We start from the raw sequence: 8,676 nt of genomic DNA on the forward strand, positions 1-8,676 counted from the left end.
GCTAAAATATTGTTGTAGTGCCAATGATCATCTTACTGATGCCTGGTGCCATGAGGTGGGTACTGTAATTCCCTTTTTACAGGTGAGGAAACTGAGGCACAGAGAAGTCCCACAGCAGGAAGTGGCAGAAGCAGGACTGAACCCAGGCAATCTGATGCCAGTGTCTCTCTTCTACTCTGCGCTGTGCTGGGGTTCTGAGATGGGAGACCGGAAGTGGAGATTAGCACAGGAGGTGAGGAGATGGTGACTTGGCCTTCATGTGACCCCTTTCAGTTTACTACCCACCAGACCTAGAGTGATTGCTGCTGTCCTGCTGGGCTCTTGGATGGGCCTGAGTCAGTAGGTGGGGGTCCCCTGCCCTTGGTCCTGAGAGATTGAAATCCTTTTGCATATCCTATACCTCTACCACCCTCCAAAAAATAAAGACTTAGAGATGGATGAAATTCCAACCTCCACATTCTTTGTGGACTTGTATCCAAGGGAACCTTCCTTCCCATCCTTAAATTCCAGGTCCGTACATGTAGCATTGGAGCCCCCATGGGTGGAAGCTGTAGTTCTGGTAGACTGCTTGGAGGGTCTGGTACGCAGGACCTCATCCTGTTACCATCCTTGGTAGAGACCTGATGTGTCCATTCCCTCACTTTCAGCTCTGGCCTCACTGACTTGGTTGAGACAGGTGAAGTGAGAGATCAGGATTAGATTGCAGAACAGGGGCAAGGCCATAGCAAAGTATGATGCAGAAAAAAACTTTACCTTTTTATCTCCCTTTCTAAAACATAAGTTTTAGTCAGGGTTGATGGTTACAAGGAGCAGAAACTATTCATCACCCAAATTAGCTCTAAAAGGCAGTATTCTCTCAATAGGTATTTTCAGTGACAGGGAGCCTGACAGTTTCTGCTGCTTGCCTCATGACATCAACTGACTTGGAATTGCCAGGAACCGGTTTTGATCCTGTTGTCACAGGGTTTTTTCCCAACCATTTGTGTATGGTCGATTTCTGCCTTTCAGTTCAAATTCTGAACACAGTGGGTTGGTTACCGCTTATGAGTTGGTTCTTCTTATCCTCTCACCCCAATCTAATAATAATGTCCCAAGGATGAAGTCATAGGATTCATATTATTACCCTTCTGAGAGAGAAGGGATTTAAAAAACAAAACAAAACTGTTGGGCTACTTAGATGTGTGTATGTATGTGTTTGTTTTTTTAACTTGCAGTGATGGTTTAGTTTTTTAACTTGTGTGTTCCCTTCATCCAGTTTCCTCTAGTACTTAAAACTCACATAACTATAGTACAATATCAAAACCAAAAATTACACTGGTACAATGTGTATGTATAGTTCTATGTCATTTTAGTCCAGTAACCATAATCAAGATACAGACTATTCCATCACCATGAAGATCTCCCTTAAGTTACTCCGTTATAGTCACATCCATCCCCTGCTCTTCACCATTTCCAGCCTGTAACAATCACTAATCTTTTCTACATCTCTGTGTGTAGAATTATGTATAAATAGAATCCTACAGTACTGACTTTTTGAGATTTGCTTTTTTCCTGGCTTTTTTCCACTCAGCACAATTCCCTCAGTGTCCATCCAAGTTGTTGTGTGTTTCAGTAGTCTATTTTCTTTTTACTGCTGAATATTAATGTTCCATGGAATGGATGTACCAGTTTTTGTAACCATTCACCTATTGAGGGACATCTTGATTGTTTCCAGTTTGGCACTAGTATAAATAAAGCTTCTGTGAGCATTTGTAAGCAGGTTTTTGTGTGTATATCAGTTTTCATTTCTCTGGAATAAATGCCCAGGAGTGTGGTTATTGGGTCACAGAGTAAGTTTTTATTTTTTTTAAAGAAAATGTCAAACTGTTTTCCTGAGGAGCCATACCATTTTACATTCCCACCAGTAATGTAGGAGAGATCCAGTTTCTCTGCATCCTTACCAGCATTGGATACTGTCTCTGTTTTTTGTTTAGCCATTCTAAGTGTGTAGTGACACTACATTATGATCTTTAAAATTTGTTGAGGTTTGTATATGGTCCAGGATCTGGTGGTCTATCTTGGTATATTTTCTGTAGGCACTTGAAAAGAATGGGTATTTTGCTATTGGGTGGAGTGTTTTGTAAACGTTGATAAAATTCAGTTGGTTAATGCTATTATTGAGTTCTTATATCCTTGCTGATTTTCTGTGAAGTTGTCTTACCGGCTTTTGAAAGAATGATGTTGAAATTTCCAACTGTAATTGTGGAATTGTCTGTGTCTCCTTTCAGTTCTGTCAGTTTTTGCTTCACATATTTTGTAGTTCTGTTATCTGGTGCATACCATTTAGGCTTTCTATGTCTTTTTGGTGGATTGACTCTTTTATCATTATGAAATGTCTCTCTGTACCTGGTAATTTTCTTTGCCCTGAAGTTTATTTTATCTGACATTCAGATGTCACATCTGATGTCAATCTCTGGTTTTTAATTGGTGTTTTCAGGACATTTTCTATTTAATGTAATTATAGATATGTTAGGGCTTAAGTCGGCCATGTAAGTTTTTGTTTTCTATTCTCTGGTTTTTGTTTCTGTATTTGTTCTTCCTGCCTTCAAGTGACTTACTTGTTTAAGTTATATTGTTCTGTTTTTAAGTTCACTTGATTTTTTTCCTCTGTCCCCTCTCTTCTGCTATTGAGGCCATCCACTGAGTTTTTCACTTAGGTGATTATATTTTTTAGTTCTAAAGTTTGTTTTGTTCTTTATATCTTCTGTTTCCTTGCTTAGAATGTTTTTCATTTGTCTTAAGTGTGTTTGTAATTGCTCACTGAAGCATTTTTATGATCACTGCTTTAAAATTCTTGTTAAGACAGTTCTAATATCTGTGACATCATGGTGTCTACCATCTGTTTGTTACCTTTTCTCATTCAAGCTGAGTTTTTGCTGGTTCTTGGTATGTTTACTGAGTGATTTTTATTGAAATCTAGACATCTTGGGTATTATTTCTGAAACTCTTAAGTCTTAATTAAATCATCTGTTTTAGCAGGCCTTGTTTGAGACTGCTCTGGCAGGAGAAAGAAGGAGCTGCTTTGTTACTGCTAGGTGAGATGGAAGTCTGGGATTCCCACTCAGCCTTATTGACGCTGGAGCTGGGGAGGGAGGGGGACTCCTCCTTACTGCTGGGTGGAGGTGGGAGTTTCAGCTCCCCACTAAGCCTCTGCTGGTGCCAGCCCAGCTGGGAAGCGGTGCCCCACTACTCTCTCCCGTGTGGCCACAGTTTATACTGCAGGAGTTATCTGTCCATATTACTCCTTGGTAGTGGTGAATATTCTGACTCTCCAGTAGGCCCTTGCTGACACTGCTTCAGTTGGGAGGAGGAGTGCCTTGTTACCTCGAGGTGAGGTTGTTGACCAGGCAGGGATGGAGGTTGGAGGCCTCATGGCATTCATTGGAATGAGTCTTGATTCCCACTTGGCCTTCTTTGACACCAACCCCCAAATAACTAGACAGCTGAAGAAACAGCCACCTCATAAAAAGGCAATCACACAGGACAACATATGCCTTCTGAAGCAGAATTGTTGAAAGAGATGGACCAACAAGTTAATATATAATGAATATATGTAAGAAGTTAAGATTAGAAATTATGAAGATGAGACAACACTATGAAAACATCAAAAATGAACCAGGTAGAAATACTAGTTTTGGAAAGTATAGTATATGGGATATGGAAAAAAAGATAAAATTAAAACAAGATAATGGATACAAAGTAGGAGGAATATGGCTAAAGAATGAATTAGTGGTTTGGAAGATTACAGTTAGGAACTCTTCCGGGAGGTATCAAGTAAAGCCAAAAAATACGGAGAATAGAAGTAGAAATAGTACAACGCAAATGTCTTGGAGAGAAAAAAGTGAAAATAAAACAGGAAATAATTTTTATAAGAATGGAGAATTTTCAGGAATTAAGAGAAAACAGGCCTCAATTTGAAAGGGTTCACATGGAGTCCCAAAAGGGAGCAATAAAGAAAACTCACATCTAGACATATTGTAGTCAAGCAGAAAATTGTAAAGGTTTCTGTGGAGAAAATGCAGATTCACCACAAGATTTGAATCAGAATCAGACTGATGTGACACATCTCAACATGAATCTTAGATTCAAGAGTCATTCAGTAGTCTTTTTAGGTGTTGAAGGAAAAGAGCACAGAATTTAAATGTAAGTGGATAATAAAAATATTCTCAGGCATACAAGGCTTCAGAAGTCTGCCACATACAGACTCATATTGAAAGAAACATTTTAAAGTACCTAGAAATAGAGATACCAAGATGGCGGAATAGGAGGACACAGAACTCACCTCCCCACCTCCCCAAACACATTAAAAATACATCTACATGTGGAGCAGTTCTCACTGGAAACTGGAGACTGGCAGAAAGACTTACACAACTGACACTGTTAAGAAGGATCTACATGGAACTGAGTAGGGGGGGAAGAGTAGTGGTCATGTTGGGACCTGTGCCCCTGGAAGGGGACACAGACGAGAAGGGGGATTACACGGCCTTAGAGATCCTCCCTGAGGAGGGAGCATTTTGAACTACATATTAGTTGCCACTGGGGTCTTGACACCAGGAGGATAAATACCCTTAGCTGGTTTGAAAGCCGGTGGGACTGACAGCAAGGCTGTAAGAAACAGTCTCCACTTGTGAAGAGTGTGCACGTGCTTGCTTACTCTCAAAACAAGGCATAGGAAGCAAATTGAAACTGCCCGGGATTCTGGCCAGTTTCCCATGACTGCCCCAGTGCACACCCAGCCCCAGCTGGGTTCCCACTCTGGCCTGGCTTGCTGCACAGCACAGTTCTACACTAGGGTGAAAGCTGCTGGGGCAGAGGAAGGTGCACGGCTGTAGGAGATGGAGTTGGTTCAGAACTGACATGGCATCTGAGCAGGAAGAGGACAGCCATTACTGGTGCTTGCTGAGGCAGCAGATCGAGAGTGGTCTGGAATTCTGACTGGCACCAGGACCACCCCAGCCTATGCCCTGACACTTGCCAAGGGCCTTCTCCAGCCCCTCTTGCTCCAGCACTGATCCTTTTTGGGGTGAAGATATCAATGCTGGGATGGGGGAGAGCACACACTTAGAGGGGAGAGAGCCAGCTTGTACTTGACTCTCAGGACTTCTGCTCCAACAACTTTGGACCCACTGCCACCCCAATAGTGTGATATTGGCCACTGGGCAGAGGAGAAGCCCTGGCTCACACTTGACTCTGGCTCTATCCCCTCCAGCTCTAGCTCCACCTCCTACCAAGGTGATTGCTGCCAGCACACCCTGGGGGAATATGTGACTCCTGCTCACATTAGATACAGCTCTCCCACCAAAGCCATTGGGCACATGCATACTATACAGGGATGCTCCCACCTAAGGACACTTTCAAGACTGGAATAGATAACTTTCACTTAATTTCATACAGAAAGAGAAAGTTAAACAAAATGAGAAAACAGAGGTATTTGTTTTGAATAAAAGAACAAGGAAAAAAACTCAAAAAAAAAAAAAACCCACAAATGGAAGAACTTACCAGATAAGGATTCAAAACAATAATAAGAATGCTAAATGAATTAGGGAAAAAAATAGATGAATTGTGAGAATTTTAACAAAGAATAAGGAAATATAAAATAGAACCAGTCAGAACTGAAGAATATAATAACTGAAATGAAAAAATGCATTAGAATAAAAACACCATACTAGGTGATGCAGAAGAATACCTAAGTGATCTGGAAGACAGGATAATGGAAATGAGCCAATCAGGAGAGCAAAAAGAAAAACATTTTAAAAAACAGTACCATTTTAAAGAACCTCTGGGACAATTTTGGGGTACCAACATTCACATTATAGGGGTTTCAAGAAAGAGAAGAGAGTGACACAAAGGGGTCAAAAATGTATTTGATGAAATTATGCCTGAAAGCTTCCCCAGCCTGAAGAAGGAGACATATCCAGGTACAGGAAGCACAAGGATGAACAAACAAGGATGAACCCAGACAGACCCACACCAAGACATATAATTAAAATGACAAACGTGAAAGATAGAATTCTAAAGGTGGCAAGAGACAAAGAGTCATTTACAAGAGAATCTCCATAAGACAATCAGCTGATTTTTCTGAAGAAACCAGGCAAGAAGGGAGTGACATGGTGCATTTAAAGTATTGAAAGGAGAAAACCTACAACCTAGAATATTCTACCCAGCAAGATTAGCATTTAGAATTGAAAGAGAAAGAACTCAGGTAAGTTCATCAGTATTAAACTAACCCTAAAAGAAGTGTTAGAAGGTCTTCTTTAAGTGGAAAAGAAAAGGCTACAATAGAAATAAGAATCTATAGGAAAATGAATATCTTATTAGTAAACGCAAATAAAGGCTGTGGATCAACCACTTAATATAGCTAATATGAAGATTAAAAGATAATTATAAAATTAACTATAACTACAATAAACAGTTAAGGGATAAACATGAAGATGTAAGATATAGCACCAAAAACAAAACATGAGGGGGAAAAATGTAGATCTTTTAGAATGTGTTTGAATTTAAAGAACTACCAGTTTAAAACAGGTAGATACAGTTATAGGTCAACATATGTGAACCTCATGGTAACCACAAATCAAAAAAGCTCAATAGATACACAAAAACTTGAAAGAAAGGAACACAAACATATCACTAAAGAAAACCATTAAACCACAAGGATTGAAAATAAAGAAGGAAGAGAACAGAGAACTACAAAAACAACCAGAAAGCAAGTAACAAAACTGCAATAAGTACATACCTATCAACAATCACTTTAAGTGTCAATGGGCCAAATGCTTCAATCAAAATACATAGGGTGGCTAATTGGATTAAAAACCCAACAAGATCCTGCTTACAAGAGACTCACTTAGAGCTAAAGACACACAGAGACTGAAAGTGAGGGGTATGGGAAAAGATGTTTCACACAAATGGAAATGACAAGAAAGCTGGGGTGGCAATACTCATATCAGACAAGGTTTATAGCAAAAGACAAAAGCATTATGTAATGATAAAAGGATCAATACAAGGAGAGGATGTAACACTTGTTAACATGTATGCACCTAACATAGGAGCACCTAAATATATAAAGCAAACATTAACAGACATAAAGTGAGAAATTGACAGTAATACAATAGCAGTAAGGAACTTTAACACCCTACTTACAGCAACGGACAGATCATCCAGACAAAAAATCAATAGGGAAACAGTAGTGTTAAATGGTACATTGGACCAGTTGGACTTAATAGCTATCTACAGGACAGATTACATCCCAAAACAACAGAATACACATTCTTTTCAAGTGCACATGGAACTTTCTCCAGGATAGATCACATACCAGGCCACAAAACAAGTCTCACCAAATTAAAGAGGATGGGAATGATACCAAGCTTTTTTCCCAACCACAATGGTATGAAATTAGAAGTCAATTACAGGAAGAAAATGGGAAAAACACAAACAAACATGTGGAGACTAAACAACATGCTACTAAAAACCAGTGGGTCAATGAAGGAATCGAAGAAGAAATCATATAATGCCTTGGGACAAATGAAAATAAAAGCACAACTTTCTAAAATCTATGGGATGCAGCAAAAGCTGTTCAAAGAGAGACGTTTAGAGCAATACAGCCTTACCTCAAGAAACAAGAAAAATCCCAAACAACCCAGCCTACCATCTAAAGGAATTAGAAAAAGAAGAACAAACAAAGCCCAAGGTCAGCAGAAGGAAGGAAATAATAAGACAAGAGAGGAAATTAAAATAGAGACAAAAAAAATCAATGAAACCAAGAGCTGGTTTTTTGAAAAGTAAACCAAAATTGATGAGCCTTTAGCCAGGCTCATCAAGAACAAAAAGAAGGTCCAAATAATAAAAGAAAGAGGAGAAATTACAGAGACAAAAAAATCATAAAAATACTATGAACAGGTATATGCCGGCAAATTGGACAGCGTATAAGAAATGGATAAATTTCTACAAACATGCAATCTTCCTAGACTGAATCACGAAGTAGACAGCCTGAACAGACCAATCACTAGTAGTGAAATTGAATTTGTTAGTTAAAAAAAAAAAAAACTCCTGCAAATGAAACTCCAGGAATGGACAGCTTTGCAGGGGAAGTCTACCAAACATATAAAGACAAATGGTAGCAATATTTTTTGGATCTGTCTCCTAAGGCAAAGGAAACAAAAGCAAAAATAAACAGTAGGGACCTAATTAAACTTAAACACTTTTGCACAGCAAAGGGAACCTCAACAAAATGAAAAGACAACCTACTGAATGGAAGAAAGTATTTGCAAATGATATGACTGACAAGGGGCTAGTATCCAAAATATATAAACAGCTCATGCAACCTAATATCAAAAAAACAACCTGATTGAAAAATGGACAGAGGCCTGAATAAACTTTTTTCCAAGGAAGATATAGAGATGGGCAACAAGCACACGAAAAGATACTCAACGTCTGTAATCATCATAGAAATGCAAATCAAAACCACAATGAGATATCGCCTCACACCTGACAGATTGTCTATCATCAAAAAGTCTGCGAATAACAAATATTAGCCAGGATATCGAGAAAATGGAACTATAGTATGCTGTCAGTGGGAATGTAAATTGGTGCAGCAGAATATGGATGTTCCTCAAAAAACTAAGAATAGAGCTACCATAT

The 8,676-nt window shown here is 39.2% G+C and overlaps 1 protein-coding gene across 2 annotated transcripts in view; it reads left to right on the top strand.

Moving 5' to 3' along the window:
• KANSL3 (KAT8 regulatory NSL complex subunit 3) overlaps positions 1-1,909 on the top strand; it is a 40,932-nt gene extending 39,023 nt beyond the window's left edge. Inside the window, exon 23 of one of the 2 annotated variants that reach the window (XR_010378797.1) lies at positions 83-1,906. The gene's annotated coding sequence lies outside the window, so the exon portion shown is untranslated. Of the gene's footprint in view, positions 1-82 lie in introns of both variants that reach the window. The other variant, XM_031441178.2, reaches the window with a different exon arrangement.
• The last annotated feature ends 6,767 nt before the right edge of the window (positions 1,910-8,676 follow it).

Source organism: Camelus dromedarius, chromosome 33 (genome assembly GCF_036321535.1).
Source record: "Camelus dromedarius isolate mCamDro1 chromosome 33, mCamDro1.pat, whole genome shotgun sequence".
Classification (NCBI taxonomy): domain Eukaryota; kingdom Metazoa; phylum Chordata; class Mammalia; order Artiodactyla; family Camelidae; genus Camelus; species Camelus dromedarius.